The sequence below is a fragment of the Topomyia yanbarensis genome, chromosome 2 (genome assembly GCF_030247195.1).
Source record: "Topomyia yanbarensis strain Yona2022 chromosome 2, ASM3024719v1, whole genome shotgun sequence".
NCBI classification, from domain to species: Eukaryota; Metazoa; Arthropoda; class Insecta; order Diptera; family Culicidae; genus Topomyia; species Topomyia yanbarensis.
This window is the reverse complement of record NC_080671.1, coordinates 232,618,442-232,642,432: the sequence shown is the minus strand read 5'-3', so window position 1 is coordinate 232,642,432 and position 23,991 is coordinate 232,618,442. Positions and strand designations below refer to the sequence as shown.

Below are 23,991 nucleotides of genomic sequence, written 5' to 3'. Positions count from 1 at the left end.
TATGAAAATTGCTGATATTTATAAGCAGAAAATATAGTAGAAATGATGATTTCCATAGAACAGTCTTATGAAATTCATTACAATGTTCGAATGAATGTCATAAGTTTTTTTTTATGGATATTATTATACATTTATATAAAAAATAGAACATGGCTGACATTTCTCAAGCATTTTTAGTAGACAAAAAATCAACAGTAAAAATCAACCTTTAGAGGATATTAGGTTTTACACCAACCGACATAACCCCAAAATGAGCCGGATGAACTTCGTTTAACAATTTTCGGTGGTTTGTTTACATGGGAGTACGTGAGTTTGAAATTAACAGATGGGAACCCGTTGCACTCGAACTCACGCAACTGACAAAGTAAACAAACCACCGAGAATTGTAAAACATGAACGTCATTCATAATGAGTTCATTAGTGTGGTCATCTTGTTGAACTAAATTCGGGACAAATGAGCCGCCAAGTGTAGATCCCTTCAGAAGATTGAAGAGAAAACTCATTAAAATGTAAAATTTGTACATAATGAGCAACGATTCGTCAATATTTCGTGGGAAACTGGTCTTAGACAACTGAATGATAATGATTGTTACTTCTCAAATGATTTTGATAACCATAAAATACGCGTCAGACACTAATTATATGCACAACTTATTTCATTTCAAATAATCGGATATCTTCTGTAAAAATCATAGCCATGTAAACTGATTTAATGCTCATAGTAATTTATTCAATAACATAAAAAACAATTATTTAAAATTTTGTAGCAATTTGACAAAAATCTCACTTCTTTTGTTTGAAACAGCGGTAATCAAAAAGTGCTGGCCTGAAACTATTACCTTCTGGTTGGCCGTGCAGACCAGTACTGAATTCATAAGAAACAATTATGAACTTTTCACAAAAGTGACGTTTACGAAAAACAAAATACAATTTTATAGAATCAATAACAGATTTCATATGGGTTTCATAAGAAAAACTTATGAAATTCTTAAACGCATATATTGGAGCGAGGTCATAAGACTGTTTTATGAAATACATTATTTGTACGTCTATGGAGTGCATGAATACAGATAAATGAATTCATAAGCCTTGCCTATGACATTCTAAAGCGTTCAATGGCATCGTCAGAAGGCTGGTTCATATGTCGAGACTTATGAAATTCTCAGATGCTTTTTGCTCGGTGCATGACTAGCGACCAATATTGAAACGTGTTCGGGGGCTGCACAGAGGAGTAACTAGAACAAATTCCTGGACTCCAATTTTTTTTTTTATGTTCTATTTCGTTATATTTTTTACATACCTAAAAGCCTGCTAAATAACGTGGCAAAATTAGGAGTATGTCAAAAATTGTTAAAGATATTTTACATGGATGTAAAATGTTTATATTTTAAGGGGTTTTTTAATCTTTTTATTATATATCCAGAAATATTCCTTTCTAGTAATGATGACTGTATTAAGTAAGACAATATTATTGCAAACGTAGTTGAACACAACCATTTGTATAACTTCAGCCTAAAACTAACTGAAAGTATTAGTGTTGCTATGCATTGCACGAACTTTAAAAAATACATTTTTTAAACATTTTATTCCAAACTTGTATGATAAAAAAAATTACATTATACGGCGAGATCCGGCAAAGTTGCTGAAGCAGTATTACAAAACCAGATTCCAGCTATCCGATAAACATAAGAACTCTTCCGATCTTGTCCGATCCACAAATTCCAAGCGATTTGAAAATATTGACTTTTTAGTAATTTGAGGTACACCGAAATGCTGTAGGGCCAAATACTATGTTTTTCAAAATGTATCTCTATAAAAATATGCTCAAGCGTCCCTTTTCTTCCCCCAATTCCACTGATCAACTGTTTGTGCAACTGGAAAAACGAATGTATTCACAAAGATCACCTCGAAATTACTAGTATTCGAAAGGATATAGAAAATTGACCTCAGCACTGGTAGGTGGAAAGAAGCCAAATTATTCCAAAAACTTTTTTTTTTTTATTCAAATCGTTTATTTGATAAGGCACGTTGCGTTAGCTTAAAGGTGCCAATTTTGTTTTGTTTTACATTTTAAATTGCTTAAAACTAGGGGATTACATATTGATTTTTTTTAAAATGAAACTAATGCGATTTTATAGCTATCTTATATATCTACACAAGGGGATAATATTGTTTTCGTAAGATTAGGGGGGTCATTTAGTTTTTGTGGCAATATGGTTTGACATTTTTATCAGTGAGATTATTGGAGCAAATAATGTTTAATTAAGGGGGACAATTTTTTACGACTAACTTAAAACTAGGCATAACTAGAGGGCATGATTGAATTTTGTAAAGATTCGTAATTATAGTTATTTTTGTGGGTAGTAGAGTTGGGCAATTTCAACGAGATTATATAATATAATAGTTAAAACTAGAGCTAAATGCTTCGTGATGATATTGGGGGGGGGGGGGGGGGGTAGGGGTGTTACTTCTGGGTATAAGAGTCAGGGGAGGGAGGGTAGACAAAGATGGCAGGGAGAGAAAATTATTTCAGTTTCAGGCATCGTGAGATCAACGGATGGATTACAAACTCGGGTGGCCTTCATCAGGGGAATCATGTACTGGGACGCCGGGTGGTCCTCCTCAAGATGGCAGGGGTTTTTCCAGACGATTTCGTAGTACGGCTCAGATGTGGATCGGCTACATTTCGAGTTAAGCGTGTTATGTTCGTGCCGTAGGTCCCGTGTTTGTTGGCTCATTCGATACAGATGGTTTGATATAGGTGGAAGAGCGTTCTGAGAATGATAAGGAGATAACAAGGGGCAGTTAGACTTGTATATTGATGGTTTTCACAAAGGTGTATATAAGGGACATATAGAGAACGTCGCGGCTTGCCAGCACATCTCGAACCGGTACGTTGGTTGGTCTTCCTCGGGCCCGCAGGGTATCCATTAGCCGAGACCTAGCGGAACTGTACTCGATGCACGCCCAGACAATGTGCTCGATGTCGTGATAGCCGTCGCCACAAGCGCAGATACCACTATCCACGAGCCCAATACGCCGGAGATGTGCATCCAGCGTGTAATGGTTTGCCATGAGTCGGGACATCACACGAATGAAGTCACGACCCACATCCATCCCCTTGAACCAAGGTTTCGTCGATACCTTAGGGATTATCGAATGTAGCCACCTTCCCAGCTCTCCACTGCTCCACGAAGTTTGCCAACTTTCGAGGGTTCTCGGATGAGTAATACTGAAAAATTCGCTGAAGCAAATTGGTCTTTCGTAAACGTCTCCTTCTAAGGCACCCACCTTAGCTAAGGAGTCTGCCTTCTCATTGCCCGGAATGGAGCAATGAGAAGGGACCCATACCAAGGTAATCTGGAAAGAGTTGTCAGATAAAGCACTCAGTAGCTCCCGTATTTTCCCCAAAAAATACGAGGAGTGCTTGCCTTGTTTCATCGAGCGAATAGCGTCAATGGAACTGAGGCTATCCGAAACGATGAAGTAATGGTCTGCGGGTAATGTTTCAATGACTCCAAGGGTATACTGAATGGCAGCTAGTTCTGCGGCGTAAACTGAAGCAGGGTCACTGAGTTTGTAGGAGGCGGTGAACTTTTGATTGAAAATACCGAAGCCAGTGGATCCTTCGAGGTTTGATCCGTCAGTATAAAACATCTTAGAACAGTCGACTTCTCGGAATTTATTATAAAAAATGTTTGGAACCACTTGTGGGCGTATGTGGTCCGGAATTCCACTAATCTCGTCTTTCATGGATGTGTCGAAGAAAACAGTAGATTCAGAAGTATTTCTGAAATGCACACGGTTGGGATTGTAAGAAGAAGGGTTAATATTCTGCGCCATGTAGTCAAAGTACAGGGACATGAAACGGGTCTGAGAATTGAGCTCAACAAGCCTTTCGAAATTTTCAATCACGACCGGGTTCAAGATATCGCATCGAATGAGCAATCGATATGAGAGTTCCCAAAATCGATTTTTCAACGGGAGAACGCCCGACAGCACTTCGAGACTCATCGTATGGGTCGACTGCATGCACCCTAAGGCGATACGCAAACAACGATACTGAATTCTTTCGAGTTTGATGAAATGTATGTTCGCGGCGGAGCGAAAGCAGAAGCATCCGTATTCCATTACCGACAGTATCGTTGTTTGATACAACCTAATTAGGTCTCCTGGGTGGGCACCCCACCATGTTCCGGTTATTGTACGAAGAAAGTTGATCCTTTGTTGGCATTTCTGTTTCAGATACCGAATATGGCATCCCCAAGTACCTTTCGAGTCGAACCAGACCCCTAGATATTTTACTGTGAAGACCTGAGCGATAGTTTGACCCATTAATAGAAGCTGTAGTTGTGCTGGTTCACGCTTCCTTGAAAATACAACTAGCTCAGTTTTCTCCGTGGAGAATTCGATACCCAGCTTAATAGCCCAAGCAGACAAATTGTCCAGGGTATTCTGTAATGGTCCTTGTAGATCGACAGCTTTGGGTCCCGTAACAGACACCACGCCATCGTCTGCAAGTTGCCTTAACGTGCAGGAATTGTCAAGACATTCATCAATGTCGTTGACATAAAAATTGTATAAAAGGGGGCTTAGACATGAGCCCTGGGGAAGGCCCATGTAGCTAAATCGTGATGTCGATAAGTCACCATGCGAAAAATGCATGTGCTTTTCCGACAACAAGTTTAGTAAAAAGTTGTTTAAAGTCGCTGAAAGACCATGCTGGTGCAGCTTCTCTGAAAGAATGTTGATCGAAACTGAATCAAAAGCCCCCTTAATATCTAGGAACACTGATGCCATCTGCTCTTTGCTAGCATAGGCCATTTGAATTTCAGTTGAGAGCAACGCAAGACAATCGTTCGTCCCTTTGCCTTTGCGAAAGCCAAATTGTGTATCTGACAGTAAGCCATTTGCTTCGACCCAATTGTCGAGGCGGGATAGGATCATTTTCTCGAACAACTTCCGGATACAGGATAGCATTGCGATCGGACGGTACGAATTGTGGTCGGAGGCTGGTTTTCCTGGTTTTTGGATGGCGATGACCTTCACTTGTCTCCAATCGAGTGGGACAATGTTAGCCTCGAGAAACTTATTAAATAAGTTCAACAAGCGTCTCTTGGCAGAGTCAGGCAGATTCTTCAACAAGTTGAATTTGATTCTGTCTGGCCCCGGAGCTTTATTGTTACACGACAAGAGAGCAAGTGAGAACTCCACCATCGAAAAAGGTGTTTCGTTCGCGCTATCGTGAGGAGACGCGGCGCGGTAAATCTTCTGTGCCGGGGCGGAATCCGGACAAACCTTCTTGGCGAAATCGAATATCCAACGGTTTGAATATTCCACGCTCTCATTAGTACTGTTTCGATTTCGCATACGTCGGGCTGTTCCCCAAAGAGTGCTCATCGATGTTTCTCTCGTTAATCCGTCGACGAACCGGCGCCAATAATCGCGTTTTTTGGCTTTCATCAAACTCTTCATTCGCTTGTCTAACGTCGCGTACTGTCGAAAACTGGCGGGTAACCCGTCGTTCCGGAAGGTCTTAAACGCGGCGGCCTTCTCTGCGTACACGTCTGAGCACTCTTTATCCCACCAGGGATTGAGAGAACGTTTTTGTATGTTCGCGCCGGGTACTGGCCTAGTCTGAGCTTGATTCGCGCTGTCGAGAATCAAGCCAGCCAAAAAGCTGTACTCTTCCTCCGGAGGAAGTTCTTGGGTAGATTCGATGTTGTCGGATATCGCGGCAGCATAGCTCTTCCAATCGATATTTCGTGTGAGGTCATACGAAATATTGATTGATTTCAATGGCCTTGAACCGTTATTGATTGAGACTACAATCGGCAGATGGTCGCTGCCGTGGGGATCAGGAATTACCTTCCACGTGCAATTTAACCGCAGCGATGTTGAGCAAAGGGACAAGTCTAAGGCGCTCGGGCGCGCTGGAGGAGCAGGAATCCGTGTCATTTCACCCGTGTTTAAAATTGTCAAATTGAAGTTATCGCAAAGATCCTGAATTAAGGAAGACCGGTTATCATCATAGAGGCAACCCCATGCTGTACCGTGAGAGTTAAAGTCTCCTAAAACTAGTCGCGGTGCTGGCAGGGATTCTAAGATGTCTTGTAGCCGTCGGTGCCCAACCGCGGTGTTGGGGGGAATATATATGGAAGCTATGCAAAGGCTTTTGCCTTTGGTTGTTACTTGACAAGCGACAACTTCAATACCTGTTATCGAGGGAAGGTTAATTCTGTAGAAGGAATAGCACTTTTTGATCCCCAAAAGCACTCCTCCATAGGGGGTGTCTCGATCCAGGCGAATAATATTAAAGTCGTGGAAGTTGAGTTCTATGTCGGAAGTTAACCAAGTTTCACATAATGCAAATGCATCGCAACTCAAATTATTTATTAAAATTTTGAAGGAATCGATTTTCGGGATGATACTTCTGCAATTCCACTGTAGAACAGTGATCAAATCCGTGACCTCGTTCGATGAGTTAGCCATCGAAGGATACAATCGCTGAGAGGAGGGGCCATTTAGCAGTCAACTGCTTCAAAAATGTTCTCACTGTAGGGAGAAAAGCTAACATAAGACTTTTAATAGGATCAGTAATATTGAAAGTTTTTATTATCCAGTCCACTATGTCCGAGAGTTTTATAATTCCAGTGCTGTGATTACTCTCGAACTGAAACAAAGGAACACTTGGGATTTTTGATGTTCCTGGAAGTGCTGGGAACTCCTTCTCTGAGCTTAATCCTCCGAGACCAGGAGCTAATTGCTTCGGTTTGGTTGCAACACTTCCAATAGATGTGACTTTCGGAGCCCCCTCAAGGGACACCTTCTGGCCTTTACAAGGAACTTTACGAGAGGAAGTGTTCCTCCTCTTCCTATAAATTCTAGGCACCCTAGTAGATGTTCCCTCTTGTGGGTTACCAGCCTCGCCCTCGTCAGGAGGCAAGTGAGTATAGATGTTTGCTGAGGATGGTGGCGTAGCATTCTTTAACATTTCTGCGAAAGAATGTTTGGATCGTCCCGCAAGGGAACGTTTCAGTTTATCCCCGCGTAGTTTGTACGCGGGACATGCCGAGATATCATGCAGACTCTCCGCACAGTAAGGACACTTTTCGGCTTGCCTACTGCACGAATCATCTAGATGATTCTCCCCGCATTTTCCACAGCGGGCCTTATTGCTACAATGGGTGGCTGTGTGACCCAGTTGTTTACACTTTGTGCAATTCATGACCCGCGGCATAAACAGACGCACAGGCAGACGAACCTTGTGCAAGAGGACGAAATTTGGCAAAGCGGTACCAGCGAAGGTCACCCGATAAGAGTTTGATTGGGGGTACGTTTTTGAACCATCCCCCGCAACTACTACTGAGTGCAAACGTTTGCACTCAAGTATTTTAACTGGCTGAAGTAAGCGGTCTCTGAATCGGCCAACCCCGTACTTCAGCAGATCCTCGCACGTCAAACTCTCATCGGTTACGACGCCTTCGGATTGTACTCTTACAGCCGGAATATACACGTTATAATCCCGCGTAAAGTGCTCACAGCAAGCAATATCGTTTGCCTGCTTTGAGTTGGCTAGCAACACCCTTATCTTGTCCGAGCGGACCTTTGAAATTTCGGTCACAGCCGAGAACCGTTCCGTCAGGTCTCTAGAAATCTGAAGAAGATTCAGTGATTTAGTCTTGGGCCGAAAGAAGACCACAAATGGACCAGTTGAGAGTTCTGGATAGCATTTGGGCCGGGGGGGAGCCCTAGAAGTTGAACCCGATTCAACTTCCATTTGACCATCCGGAGAGGGAACCATAGAAAACGTCAACGCACGGGGTCAGCGCCCGCGCAGACGGAAGAAAGCAATAAATGTGTTACAAAAGACAAAAACCACTTAGCTTTAAACTGGTGTCCAACGACGAACCGATCCAGCTTATACAGCTGGCTATTGTTTAATCCTCACACGCGAACAAAAGACTGAGGACCGAACCGAACTGGCAAAATAACCTTGAATGCGGATTAAAACTATTCTTTATCGCCTCACACAGCACTACGGACTAGAAAAAACAACCTCTGTCTCGATGGAGAGCTCGAAAACGAATGATTCCAAAAACTTGTTATTGTCTATTTTTTGTTCATATTAAGGCATAATAAAAGCAATAGCAACAACAAATAATTTTGGCCAGGTTTTGACCCCAGTTACTCCTCTGTAGGCTGGTTGCTTCTAAATGTTGATAGATAAGTTGGGTAATAAGTTACACAGGCGTTGCAACCATCGATTTATCGAATACGAAGTTCGATGACGAATCCTATTGGAAAACGGTTATGTCGGTTAATTTTATGGTGCTACGTCAAGCCTCCCGTCTTCATCGACGGACAGGAAAGAACGAATGAGCTAGAAGTGAACATTTAGTTAGTTATTCATAAAATTTCTTCAGTCGAAAAAATCGACTTTCTCTAATCCAAGTAATGGCTAAAATTAACCAAAATTGGACGGACGGAATAGGATTTACGAAACGTAGTTGCAGTTGACATTTGTCTTGATTTATTTTAAAACATTTAATGGCAAATTATACGCTACCAAAATAAACAAAAGCAAGTTGTTGTGAACAAGTGTTTTTGTGTTACATTTAGTTTTGAAAAAATGATAAAAACACCCATTATTATTAACCCAACCGTTTGAAGTATAGTTACTATATTCATAGTTAGGCGACACAAAAGTTGGAAAACTGGCAGCTCTTATTCCAGGAAGAAAACACTGGCATCCCATGCAAATGTTCAAGCTCTTGCTTAAAAGTTTCATTGTTGATGTTGTCAACAAGAACTTTACATGCACGAATCCGATGATATGATGTGGTTTCATACTTGTACGAATGTGTCTTGGTGCCACAAAATTTGTTTTGTTTATTTTCGTTTCTCTACCCTCGATAACACAAGGAAAAAGTTAAATAATTATCACCATAATCACAATTCCAGCCAAAAAGAAGGAAAATGACAACATTACAAGTACTGGAGTAGGACAACAAACGCTACCGGTTCATCGATCAACAGTACAGTCCACAGAGGAGTATTCGTATCAACAAGCTGACCAAAATCATTAATATAATTTGTTCCACGAAAAAAGACAGGGTAATGAATGGAAACCAGTGTAATAAGATGTGCCAAGTAGTTTTCGTATGAAATTATATTGTAATTATGTTTGTATGCATATTAAACTATAACTTATAACAGTGCCCGAATGATTCGAAAGCGTCGTTCCGAGAAAACGAGGCTGTTTTGCTGCGTGTAATTCGTCTGCGATCTGTTTCGTTCAAAACGCTGTATCTCTTATAAAATTCGAAATAAAGCGCTCAAATTTTGCGCAGATATTCTCTAAAAGTAAACTAATCGATCTAATAAATTGAAAAATAAGTTAATTCAAAATCGCACAAATAAATTCTATGAAACTGAATATTACATCGTATACTAAAATGCCAATTAAACACAATATGACAGAAAACCGTAATTTTGCTCTTGATTCACTTTTTTTATTCAATTCGTTTATTTGGCACGTTTGCGCTAGCTTAAAGGTGCCATTTTATTTTGTTTTATATTTTGAATTTCTCAAAACTAGGGGATTACACATTTAATTATTATGTTTTTATAATGAAACTAAAGAAATTTACAGCTAACTTATACATATACAAGGGGTTAATATAATATTCGTAAGATTAGAGAGAGTGGTCATTTAGTGTGTTGTTATATAGTACCGTCATCGGGGGTTACTTTACGCCAAAAATAGAATGTTTTGTACATTACACTCAAAAACTACGATCACGCAACTTCAAATTTGACACTTTTTGATGTTTTACATATGGAAGAAGTGCCTCAAAAGTCAGTGAGAAGAACTTTTGTAAAATCAAGATTGAATATGAGATATAAAGAACTAAAAGTTGGCGTAAAGTCGCCCCCACAGGAGGGCTACATTACGCCAAAAAGTTTTTTTTTAATCATGTTAACTTCCTGATTAATTGTTATGGATTATGTTCGTTATTTATGTGTGAATGCAAATGAATGTCGTGCTCGTAAAAATAAAAGGGTAGGGGTGACAGGGGCTGGTTGTCCGAGTGACTTTTATGAAAAGGCTATTATGCGCAGTAGCGACATCTATAGTGATTTTGGTGGGGTATTAGGTGACCAATGCACCGACGTAATTTCAGGTGTTTCGGTGGTGTCGTTTGTACAGGAGCACGTTTGTTCTTTTTTCGGCACTGGTGAGTAAATTTCTGTTTCTGAAAAATAATATGTGTAACGCGAATCAATTTACATCCGATTTCCAATAACTTTGTACTGCTGGAAAGGGTATTCAAAACCCAACAAAATGGTATAGCGGTTACCAGTGTAACCTTATATTTGTTTGTGCAAATCGTGATTGTTCTCGAAAATATACATTGGGGTAGGTTGGCCGAGTTCTGTGCGGGGCTGGTTGGCCGAGTTGTAAATTTAGTGTAGACTAATGTGCACTTTAATATTTGTGAAATGCCATCATTTTTCAAAGCAAAATTTGAGATATTGTTAATATTGATGATTATAAAGAAAAATACACGAGAAATAACTAATAAAATATTTTAAAATTATTACCAAATAGAAATAAAAGATTAGAATCATTAAAAGTCGGAAATTGTTTAAAAAAGAGTCCCTAGCGTGTGCCGCTTTAATCCTGAAATTTTTACTCCCGTGGAGTTTCTGGCAGGATTTGTCACAGATCAAACCAACCCCGAACAAAACTCTTCCATTAGCAAAGAATCTGCTGCAGATGTAAGCCTATCTGAAGACGTTAGTCCTCTTCCCAGGGCGAGTGTACGATCTGATTCGAAGAAGTAGCAAGTTCGTAAACGCCGATCGTCTCAAATTTTGACTGATTCCCCAATAAAAGCAGCATTATTTTCCTTACCTATATACGAAAAACGATACTTTTTTTGAATTAAAAGTTTTCCACTGATACATTTGACGTAAACACGTATTTTACCGAGCTTGGCCAACCTAGCTCAGCCCTGGAGTTGGTTAGCCGATTTTTCTTTCCGCATTTGTTGGCTAATAAATTTTTTAAAAACTGATTTTTTTATGGATGAAAAAAATTACATCTGTGTTCAAGGGTTGTATCTTCATGACAGCGCAAACCGGTTTTCAAAAAGTCTAACCAGAATGAAAACAGAAATTCCGAAAGCAAAACTCGGCCAACCAGCCCCGGTCTCCCCTATGTTCAAGAACTGCAAACCATGCATCCAATAACCTTGTTTTCGGAGAGTCAATAAGTCCTACAATGAAAAACAACAAGCGAAGAAAAAACGCTCTTCATAATATACTTTTTATTGAGCCTTATGAATTAGATAACCTTGTTTTAATATTTTTCTAAAAGTAGTTTTAATTGTGTTTCGGAGTGCAAAGGCCTTTCCGTCAGAAACGCGAATGGTACTGTTATATTTAATGGTCAGGTCTGATCATCCATCTTTAATGAGATATCCATTTCCAATATACTTTGAACCTTTTTGGTTAGCAAGGTTTTGACCACCTCGCTGCAGAACTATTTCTTGCTACCTTTTCTGTCATTCCACAACAAATTACTTCAATACACATAGTTTAAATACGTCTAGGAGCGATAGCGTTTTTATACGTTTGCGCCATTGTAATAACACTACTCAACTTGCAAATTAACGATTACTGTTATTTTTCAAAACAGTCAAACTAGTACGCTAATAAAAATCTGCTTTGAATTAGAGTGAAATTCCAAAATAAGAGTAAATTTTAAATCAAACATTCAGATTGTGCAATATAGACTTAAGTAAAGCTTGGCGTAAAGTAGCCCCAATTTTAGATAAAATGGACATATGGTCACCAATTACCAAACAAACAAAAATACGGCCAAAAATTACAAACACAAATAATTGCATTACATTGCCAGGTTTTTTATTATTTTCTATTTGATTATATTATTTTGTTTGCATTACATTTCTAATTTAGTATATTGGGTGTTCAGCCACAAGTGGTGACTTTTCATCCCTATTGTTTACATGATTCAGTTAATTATTATTAAGATATAATATGCCTTCGCAGTTAAGTATTTTTTCAGTAGGATGCTTTAAACCTACTTCTCTTGTGAATAAGGAGCTAAACAAATCTTATAAACTATAAAGCGAGCAAATCGTTGCAATTGAATTGCAACGATTTTTGTCGGAAGTTGCTTATAATACTGTTCGTCATAATTTCTAATGTTTCTATGTTTGCGAGTAGGGTTCGCAGTACCGACCCTTTTTGGCGAGAACCGGTACTACGGTACTGAAGCCCTCAGTACCGACAATACCGGTACTCGAATATTTTTTTAAAAAATTCGAAAAAAGCTTCAAACTGAAATTGAATGCTCAAACTGATGATCTTATTCTCAGATGATCGATTTGAGCTGATCAAAAAACATGTTTATTGTTTTTAATTGCTTCGGAATGGCAAGACACATTTCACAGTGTTATATCCTTTTCGATCAGTTCGACTGATGCCTTTATAGCATTGATAACGATCGATTACGATCGCTCGAACGCACACACACTTGTGTAATCAGAATGATAAAAACCGGGTGAATAAACTATATCGTTCTCATTCGATTAACCGTGATCAACCTGCCAAGTCGTTGCGTGAGAAAACTCTGGTAATATCCACATGTTCACCCTTTTACAGTGGCGACGAGGATAAAGTCTTTATAGAAAGTGTTTTAAATGATAGTAAAAATTACTATTGCCTAGCGTACCGGAAAAGTGTTTAAGTGCCGGGCTGCATGCATTTGTAGCTATTAAAAATAGTGGGCAAAGTGCGAAATCAACCTCGTGGTTAGTGGTTTTAAGGTAGCCATTTTGCATCAGCTATATTGTTTTAACATTTTTGTTAAAACTATATAGTGCCTTCGCCATTTTGCAAGCCAGTAAAATTTAATGGTGCGTGAAATAAATCTGTTAAAATTGCAGTCAATTCCTTTATGACAAAGGTGATTAATATGTACTAGCATTGACACCATTCAAAGAAAATCAACAGTGAATATTTCCAGACTTGGTTTTATTTCCTATTTAAGAACTATTGTGTATTTTATATCCTAGATTGCATGATTCAGTGATCGAAACCAAAAACTTCAAAAAGTGTTTGAAATTATTAAATTAAACTTTGTTTTTGCTATTGAAATTGACAAAATGATAGCATCGCCCCTTTGGCGATTGTTTACTTTTTCGGTCCCACCTATCAGCATTGAAGTATCGCCCTTACGTTTTTTACAGCTGATAATCCTAGAAAATACGAAAAAAAACAGTTTCGCCTCTAAACTGCTAGCAAAAATAGTATCGCTCTGTTTGTTTGCATGGAGCGCGGAGTGCGAAGCTTTAAATAAACAAACAAACAAACAAACCGTTGTATTTTTTGCTGTAGTTTAAGAAAGCAATATCGTAGAATCCAAATTTTTAGGTAAATTTGTTGCGTTTCAAAGCCCTCGTTCGCATGTATGAAAAAGCCTTATGTTTACATTTGTAAGTATCGCCTTTTCGTTGAAATGAAATCGCAGCTCCTGATATCACGCTATCTCTGAAGTGCATGCGTGCATCGTTCCAAATTTTACTTCGACATCGACTTTTTCTAAAGGTGACTTCCCAGTAGTATCCTTGATTTGAATTATTATCGCTAATCCTAATGCCAAAGAACAAATAAAAACCTCTCGACAACGAACCGTTTGGGAAAATCATCATCATTACTGAAATTTTCATTTTCACGAAACTTTTCGATAACCTTCCGTCACTTGCGTTAAAGCACTGGATGCACAGTGCTCTGAAAATCTGGCGAAATTGCCTTAGGGCACCAGCGGGTCTGTAAAGAATACTAAAAATTAATTTCTATTCCATAATTTTCAGTTCAGCAATTCGAGAGATCGTGCTCACCGCAAGCCATGAAAAATAGACTACGTTGTGAAGCGATGGTCACTATTTATTAAAAAAATTACGGTTAAATAAAAAATAAAACTATTAAAAAATTTCAAATAGTTTATAATTTTCACAAAATTATTAGGAAAAATTGTTTAATAATCTTTCGTAATATTGTGCAGGAAAAAAGCTGAAAATTTCAGTATTTTCTCTATCTGCAACATATAAACCCTTAAGTATACCAATTAATTGGTATACGAATTGGAATAGGTTCGCCAAATTTTGGAAGAAGTCTATAAGATAACCCCTTGAAAGCTACCTAAAAATTGTTGTAGTTCGATGCAATAAAGAAATCCCCAAAAATCAAATGTACCTATTAATGTGAAACACAGTGAATAATACATACAATAAAGACCCATTTTTATCAATCTCATGGTGTATTTTAGGCTGAAAAAAGGGGACATTGACTAAATCGGGCAATTTTTTTTCTTTATAATAAACTGAAGCTGTTAAAATATTCTTCTCGTCCCTTGATGTAGTCTGATAACTATTTCTGATTATGATGAACTTTTTATTTTCGCATATTTCGCATATCTTCACGATAAGGAAAACATGCTCAAGAAAGGATTTACTCGAATTCAGTCTTGTTCGTCTGCTAGAGCCCATCAAACATATGTTCATATTTGGCTGATAAAATCGGGGTTTCAATGTGTTATAATAGATATTCAGCATTCGAAGAAGTTTCTTTTGAACGAGTGTAGAACGACTTTGTTTCTACTTACTTTAAATCAGCGGCGTAGCCAGAAATTCGGTTTGGTGGGGGTTTGGTGAAAATCAATCATACTGTCCAAACGGCATAATTCCGAAACCGTAATTTTTCAAGTTTTAAAATTATGCAGAATTAATTTTTCAGAAAATAGTAACTTAGTTCGTGTCTTTAGCGAATTTATTGAGACTTTATTGTAGTCATGAATATTAACCTGAGAAAATTCACCATAAATACTTCTTGGACGATATACCGTCAAAATTATTTTATCAAATAATGCGCTGTTTAACGTTTGTAAAACTCATCGAAGATACTAACCCTCCGAAATTGGCGGTTTCAAAATGATGCTATCTTGACTTTAAATTACTGTTTTTAAACATTTGACCTATACATATAATTGGTCATCGATCAGAACCTGCTAAAATCGAATGGAAATCGTCATTTTTCATAAATTTCTCTCTACATTCGGAAAGTGTTATCCTCGTTATTAATCATATTACGTTTTCGTCTCAACTCGACGCATTCCCAAAATAAAAACCTGTTTTAATCCACCTAGTGGTGCAATTGTGCTTGTCTCATTTGTCCAGACTACGATTCCATGGCTGGTTAAATTCAATACAATGGTGGAAATGAATATTACATGTTCAGTACGATTTGCACATACATACAATGGATCGACAGCCACGATCTTGAGATACTATGTGATACTGAAACATCGCTTGAAACCAGCGGCGGATCATGGAGAAAGATCCGGGAGGTCCAGGTCCTGCCGAAAATTTTCAACTTGTTAAGAAATTTTAAACTAGTTTTAATTTTAAAGTAGCAACCCCTCACTGCATACCGCCTCCGGGCCGGTATGATCGACGATTTTTAGAGTGATTGCATAACCTTTCTATATGAGGAAGGCAAAAATGTACCAAAGTCCAAATAAGTAAATTTTTGTCAAGCATCTCAATGTTTCATGCATTTTAAAGTCATTTGGCATCTAAAATACAAATTTGATTTTGAAAATTTTTCATTTCAGTTTATATGGGAATTGCTGTGTGATTGCACTCTTCAACTCGTAACTCCGGAACCGGAAGTCCAATCAATAAAAAAATTCAATGGCAGCCAATGGGAAGGTTGTACCTTTCATTTGAGACTAACTTTGTGCAAATCGGTCCAGCCATCTCTGAGAAACAGAAGTCACATTTCTTTCCACATACACACATACACACACATACATACACACATAGACATTTTCCGATCTCGACGAACTCAGTCGATTGGCATATGACACTCGGCCCTCCGGGTCGGGATTAGATTGACGAATTTTAGAGTGAATGAGAAAGGCAAAAACATTTTTAGCAAATGTTGAAAGTTATGCATTTTTTTGGTGAGCAGTTCTATGTTTCATAGACATTAAATCAATTTTAACTTCGCTTCCTATTAAATAAAGACCCTTATTACAGTACATCTCTACAAAAACGAGATCAATTTGAAAATAAATCTGAGGATTATGATTGATTACAGAATTCTGGAATTTTATATTGGAATGTTTTCAGGCAGGAATTTGATATTGATGCAATTAGACAACTGTGAAATCAAGACCAATAGATCAGTTACATATCAGGACCCCATTCCGACAATTTATCAAAAGTCCTCATGATGTTTACAACAACAGATTATCAATCTACGGATCAGATAATTGTTATTGTAGTATTGAATTAAATCAGTCTGCATCAATAAATTTTCAACTTCAATCCAATATTTTTTTTGGGTGTGGTGGGGGAGGGGGGGGGTTGTATGGTGTTAAACCCCAAAACCTTCTCTTGGCTACGCCGTTGTTTGGAGTTATTTATTTCGCTTTTCGTTTTCCGATATGTTTCAGATCGATCCGATGGTTATAAGTTAGAAAAATTGTAGTCAGAAGGTTCGCACAAATGAACATTTTTGTACTGATAAGGTATCAAGTTCCTTCCAGACAACTTGGAAGTGTTCGGTGATTATTTCTAGCGGTTGTAGATAGTAAAATGAAATACAAAATTGGTTTTATCGAAATAATGTTTGGCTTATTTCAATGGATTATTACTATATTGAACAATAAATAGGCGACAAAGAGTAATCCACAAACAACAAGCCATAACTTTTAAAGTATTCAAAATAGATATTTGAAGTCTTCAGTAAAGTTATTCCCTAAAGTAAGAGCTACGAATTTGCTGTAGGCATCATTTCGATATAATCACTTCCAAGAAAATTTGTGAAAATATCTCACTCATAGGGTGATTAATCAGCAAAAGCATAATACCAAAAGAAAGAACATATTGCCGCCATTATATTCTCCGAAGATACTATTGACCAAAAATAAACCGTTTTGGCGTTAATAATAGATTACATGTTTTTGGTCATATTTCTGGCAATGGGAAATGATAAAAATCTTTCGTCCGCATTTAATGTTAAATATCTCTTTTGATAATAGTCCGATTTCAACAATCTGTAGCTTGTTCGAAAGGTATTCGTTAAAGCTGTCTAAAAACATATAAATTGTTAATCTATATTGTCAATTTCGGCAGATAATTTAAAAAAAACTGCAAATAAGCCATATTTTCGCATTCAAACATTCATATCTTGGAAACTAAACATCAGAATCAAAAACAAATTAGTTTGTCCGTTACATACACACACATACACACACACACACAGAGAGAGAGAGAGAGAGAGAGAGAGAGAGAGAGAGAGAGAGAGAGAGAGAGAGAGAGAGAGAGAGAGAGAGACATTGTCCCAACTCGTCGAGCTGAGTCGATTGGTATATAAGACTCGGGCCTCGGGAAAAATCTTGAAAGTTTGAGCGAATTCTATACATTTCTTTTATAAGAAATGTAAAAGGAAAGTAACCCAAGTAGCAATTTTAGTTTTATTTCATGCTATTAACGGTTTTTAGGACACAATTTATAAAACCAGCATTAAAACTTTCAACTCCATAAAAACCTCCTCAACACTGCTATAATATCATATTATAGCTGTTTGGCCCAATCTTAATAAGGTTGTGAAAGTATGATTAGGAATACGTATAAACCTACTTCAAAACTCTTCTGAAGCACCTTGAATATTCCGTAAAATGTTTTTAAAACCGTTTTAAGAACTTAAGAAATCTATTTAGATTGACTATTTGCCTTTTTAAAACCGCTTTGATTTTTTCTGATTTATTATTGCTTTTGACAGAAACCGAAACGTAAACATAAATAAAAATAAAAATTTTTCTTTATTACAAATCTGCAGACGGAACGAATAATCTAAGTGTGCGTGTTAGTATTGCATTTTAATCAGATAAAATCAAGGATAGAAAATGTAACATTTAATTAATAAATTTTAAACCTATTTTCAACGTTAAACAATGTGCGGTTCAACTTCTATTGTGAATATAGCGATAATTTTGAGATTCACAGCAAAGCGCCTCAAAAGAATTGCTGTTTTAGCGAAGTGTTTAATATAGTTGACCAATTTAAACTGCTTAATTCACCACAGTATAGATTCAAATCAGCTTCGCTGCATTGAATATTAGCAAAGCATTCCGAAATTAGCTTATTATTATTCAAAATAATGTTATTTTGCTAAATTCTTCTGATATTTTTTCTTAGCAAGGGACAAAAAAATGGCAACCATATTAATGGATGAAAAGCTTTTTACTCTTTACATAAACGGTAATAAATCATGTTGCCTACAACACATACGTAATAAAACTGCCATGAAACAACGCATATGTTGTTTGATTTGTTTCGACAAATCTAGAGCAACATTTGAAATGGGCCAACATAAAAACAATGTCGAATTAAATACAAGTATAATGCATTTGCTTTTAGTCTGCGAACTATTTGGCGAAATTTTCATCTTTTGGCTTAATTGAGATTGTTAGTATTTTTCAACAGAAAATGAAGGGGGGAAAAGCTTTGTCTCAAGCTTTGTTTACGCTTTGAGGCTACGATTGTCATACTCGGTGTAATAAGTACCAAACTAATATAAAAATATCGACAAATGATAACATGGAAAATGGTATTCACGGCTGTCAATTCTAAATAACTGTCTAAATGTCAACATTTGAAATAGGTCGCTCTATCGGTTAAATTTAACTATTAGAAAGAAAATAACTTTCGAACTGTCAAAAAATGAAAAGCTAAAAGTTAAAAAAATAGCCAAAAGTTCACAGCCTTAGCATATTTTGAAAACAAATCGCTATTATCTACTGTGCTGAATATATTTAAGCTATGTTTACGTAAGTTGTCACATTTTCCCAATGTTGCAAATATTCTTCGCCGAACTAGTTCATTCGTTCATCATCGATGCGATATTCGTCGTGTCATTCACCCATGCCTCGAATAACGCTGCGCCGTTCGTCACACGGAAGCACAGAATCAGCGAAAATGAATAATACAAACAAACAAAAAATCCGAATCTGATGTCTGCTGTTCGCTGCTTGTTCGCATCGTTGTTTGTTGAATTTAGCCATTCATGCAATGTTCATCTTCACGCATCGTTCGGATCGGCACACGAATGGCTTAGGTGATAATCGCCACTAGCCATTCTTCGCTAAGGATTCTTCGTTCTTCATTCCTCCTGCATTGCGACCAAGAAAAACAAATTTCTTGTTCATTAATGGAAGGGTCAGAGCTTCATGACTGAAGTGGTGCAGAAATGCTTGCTATGTTCGGAATAGGATGACTTTTGCTATAAACATCAATTATTATTACATAATGATTATTTGCTGATGTTTTACATTTCTTACAAAAGAAATGTATAGGATTCGCTCAAACTTTGAAAACTTTTTCCGAGGCCCGGAGGGCCGAGTTTCATATACCAATCGACTCAGCTCGACAAATTGAGACAATGTCTGTATGTGTGTGTGTATGTGTGTATGTGTGTATGTATGTATGTACAAAATGTCATGTAATTATCTCAGCAAAGGCTGAACCGATCTTAATGAAACTAGTTTCAAATGAAAGGCCTAACGCTCCCATTTGACACTATTATTTTTGTTTTTGGATATGTTGTTTACTTTCTGAGATATGGGTAATTTTGTCAAAACAGGGCTGGTTTGAAGCGAATAACATTCGAACAAGGCAACTATATCGCGTGAAATAAACAGAAACAAGCTTTTTATGAAAATACCTTTCTAACAAGCTATAGATTGTCAAAATCCGTTCACGAGCGGCGGAGATATTAAACATTTTGTATTTTCATTCTTCGCTTACCAATTTCCACTACACAGAAAAAAATATTTTGTAATTTTAAGTTTATTTTCATGCACATATTTGGAGCATGAATATAAATATAAAATTAAGTTCCACCACAAACACACACGACTTGTCGTGCTTTCTTCAACGAATTTTATTATAATTTTACACGTGGATTGAAAATTACAGTTTCTTTAAACGGAAAACCAATGCGCTTCTTATGTATTTTTACTCGAAAACTGCTGTAAAATGAATGACATGTAATATTACACGAATGAAAGTGTAAAATTGTATGCTGTTTGGTGCTCCAATTGATTTTAACGTAATTTTCAATCAAATTTTCGATTCAATCGTTGTATGTTTACATTCGTATTGATTTACATGTCATTTAAATTTCATTATTTTTTGGTGTGTAACTAAAGCCAAGACCGTTCCATACAGAGTATTGCTTTGCTGGTTTTTTAGGGTCAAAACTAAACCGATTTTGAATATCCGGGTATGCAAACACATCTGCGTGATTCAAGGATTTTGATTCCGAAAACATTTTGTGAATTTACTTAATAATCAATTACCTATTTCTCAAAAATTAATAAGAAAGTTCATTTCAAAGACAAAATAATGTGTAAATTCACTTCAATGTGCAAATTTGTCCAGAGTTTTTTAATTTCGATTATAGAGGTTTTAACCTTAAGGTCATTCGCCTCTTCGGGTTAGAAAAATCTCTTATGAAAAATTTCTAACCCTATGTGCGGGGTCGAGACTCGAACCCAGGTGCGCTGCGTACAAGGCAATCGATTTACCAATTACGCTACATCCACCCTCATTGTCCAGAGTTGATGAATTTACCCGTTGGATTGAGCAACGCGTTCACTCGTGAGATAAACGTTGGATGGTATATGAATACATCAAGTAAACCTCCTAGTAGTGAGAAAATAGATTTCTAATATAATTCATATTCATATTAGACTCGTCGCATCACCAAGAGCAACTATATTTTTGAATAACAAAATTGTAGTGAAAATTTATCAGTTGCATTATTGAAAATAAAGATTTAACGAATCAAAATTTCGCACTATAAACAAAAATAATGTCACAGCTCTAACCATCATTTACCATTTCTCACAACTGACACTGAGTTGTACTGAAAACCCCAATATACAGTTTTCATGATCAATGTGACTAAAAGCATATTTATTTGCGAAAAAATACGACATGTAATTTCAAGAATGTTCGTGTCTCAAAGCAGTCCAGGGGCACTTTCAATACTAACTGGCTTTTCGATGAATTTAAGTACTTATTCTGGTAGTTTGAACCATTTCTTTGCAATGGTATTGCTTTGTATAGGACTCATTAACCCATATCTCCAGAACGAGAGTTCCGAACGAAACAATTCGCAAGTAATAAGGATGGGTGGAAAAAGACTGCATTGTAATCGACTGCATGTATGAATTTTATGCCATCGACAATAATATAATTGCCAACATAGCCTGGACACTCTTTTCTAGATATTTCAATGCGAATGAATACTATTTACAGGTGGCCTTTTCTCAGTTTACTATTTCTAATTACGCGTTAAAATACTGGACCTGAAAATTCCATTCTATACAAAATCATTTTTCAGATGCCTGTAACCAAAAAGATATCTTTTAATTCCTGATTCCAAATTCCTAATTTCTAGATTTTCTGATGACTAATTAAGGACCATCAATAAAGTAGAAACACCAGATAATCCTAAAAATTCTGTCAAGAAAAGAAGAACGAAAACGTGCTCTTTGCAATGGGATTTTCACAAACATTTCAGAATATTCTGAAACAATGGTTTTGGAATTCGTGAAATTCGTTTTATTCATTTACTTTATTTCAACAACTTTCTTAAAATATTATTATATATTCTCATTTTTTTCCAGCTCATTCATTTAATGTATTATATTCGATTGGTTTATTTTTTGCATTTTAAATATTTGACTAATAATAAATATATGATCATTTCATTTTAAAGATTTTTTTCATTTAGCATTGTTTTTATTTATTTTGTTTATGTGACCTAATTTTATCTATTGTATTCATTTAATTCTTTGTATGCATTCCGATCAGTTTATTATCTTATGTATCTTATTCGAATTATTCATTTAATTTATTTTATTCACTTTTTTCTAATATTTTTTTCTGATATTTTTCCGGTTCACACTTTTATTCATTTTAATAATCTGACTAATTTTGTTCAGTCATTCACTTTATTCATTTCATCTAGAACATTAATTAGATACAATATGATTTCTTCTATTAATTCTATTACTTTTAATATCGCTGATTTTTTCATTTAAATAATTTAACTGCTTAAAAACAAACAAAATGATAAAAAGATAGAAAACATTTTTATTGTGATAAAAATTCTTTATTTTGTTTATATTATTCATTCCATTCATTTTATTGATTTTATTAACTCTCTGTTTATCCTGTTATTTATGAACAACATTTTCAAATAGCTTTACTGCCCATGCTCGCAAATCAGTCCCATAAAGATATAAAACGGGACAAATATGCGTTCATGGGCAGTATAACTTTGGGCTTGGACAGCGTTTCTTCACAAAAAAGTAAAACTAATAATTGTGACAATCACCGTTTATTTGAGCGCTAATAGTTGCAAGAAAGATTCGTAGAACTCAAGTTATTGCAATTGTTTTGATTGGATTTCACTAGAGCAGTGCTGCCAGAGACATTTTCAGTTATCGGTGAAAAATTATATTTTGATATATCTTCGTTTTCTTCAAATATTTTTGAAAACTGATTAATCTTATTAATTTGGACTGCTTTCGGCTACCTTTTCTGCCCAAACTATTCAAAACTTTGCAGGAGATGTGTATTAAGGATTAGTATGTAAAAAATCAGCAGCTTCTAACACTGCTAGAGAAGCATCTATCTTGATCAAAACAGGTTTTTCGTGTTTCTTTAATCTAACACTTTTAAGAAAAACGGCTTTGGTACCCTATATATGCGACAAAATAATTCGGTATGAAAGAGTTAATTTAGTCCACCTTATTCATATTAGGGTAAGGAGGGGCAAATCCGACCGTTGGGTAAACCCGACCCCCTCTGTTATCGAAAATCGAAAGCACTAAGCGAACTAATATCAATGTTGTCGTGTAGAGCATCGAAAATAATTATAATGGTGGTATGACAGAATTTTACTAGTCTACATTGAGATGCTCAAACCTTATTGTTGTTTTTACAACTTTTGATTTGATTTTTGTGTATCATTGACTACAGGATATTTCTTATTTTTAAAGTGAAAGCATAAAAAGTGTAAGTGGATTTAAATTCTTTGATTAAAGGCCTACAAAGTGCATAGATGAATTTAGTCCAACTTTTTCATCATTTTTTTTAATTGCATCGTAATGAAAAATGACGCGGTGGGGCAAATCCGATCTCTAAATAGTAGGGTAAATCCGACCGCTTTTTTGCTAAGAAAATGATTATTTATAAAATTGGAATATATTATTATTGTTATTTTTTATTATTTTTTCACAATGCTTCATAATTACAAACGAAAGATACAAAAACGTGATGAATATAGTATTCGTCTAGTAATTGCTCCGAGAAAAATGGGAATATCTTTACGTACTACCCAAGCAGAAGAAAATAGCTTCAGAATACCAAAATCAGGTATACTGTACCCAATAATGAACACCACAATAAGGTATTGAGGAGCCTTGCATAAGAGGTAAAATACTTGAAATAATAACTGAAACATGTACTACGAATAACTACTTGATAATGAAACGAGTTATTATAATACCTAAATAATAACAAAACCTTTTCAACCTTCCAGTAACAAAATTCACTCTATGGAGGTATTTTTTAAGGTATTGACTTGGTATTTGTAAAAATAACTGGAATACATAAATAATACTAAAATAAAGTATTATACCTTATTGAGGTATTAAGCAGGTATTGAGGAATGTTTCTTCAATACCAGTTTAATACCTCAATGAGGTCTTAATAATCAATTAATACCAGGTTTTGGTATGATACCAGCAAATAGGATGCTCGGGTTATTGGGCAGGTATTTTCTCCTAGTCGGGTACTGCTCGTGATTTGGACA

At 36.3% G+C, this 23,991-nt stretch overlaps 1 protein-coding gene across 9 annotated transcripts in view; it reads right to left on the bottom strand.

Annotated features, from left to right (window-relative positions):
- The window catches only part of LOC131678338 (putative uncharacterized protein DDB_G0282133), a 2,723,618-nt gene that overhangs the window by 2,569,277 nt on the left and 130,350 nt on the right, over positions 1 to 23,991 (bottom strand). The gene's annotated exons all lie outside the window — the stretch shown is intronic.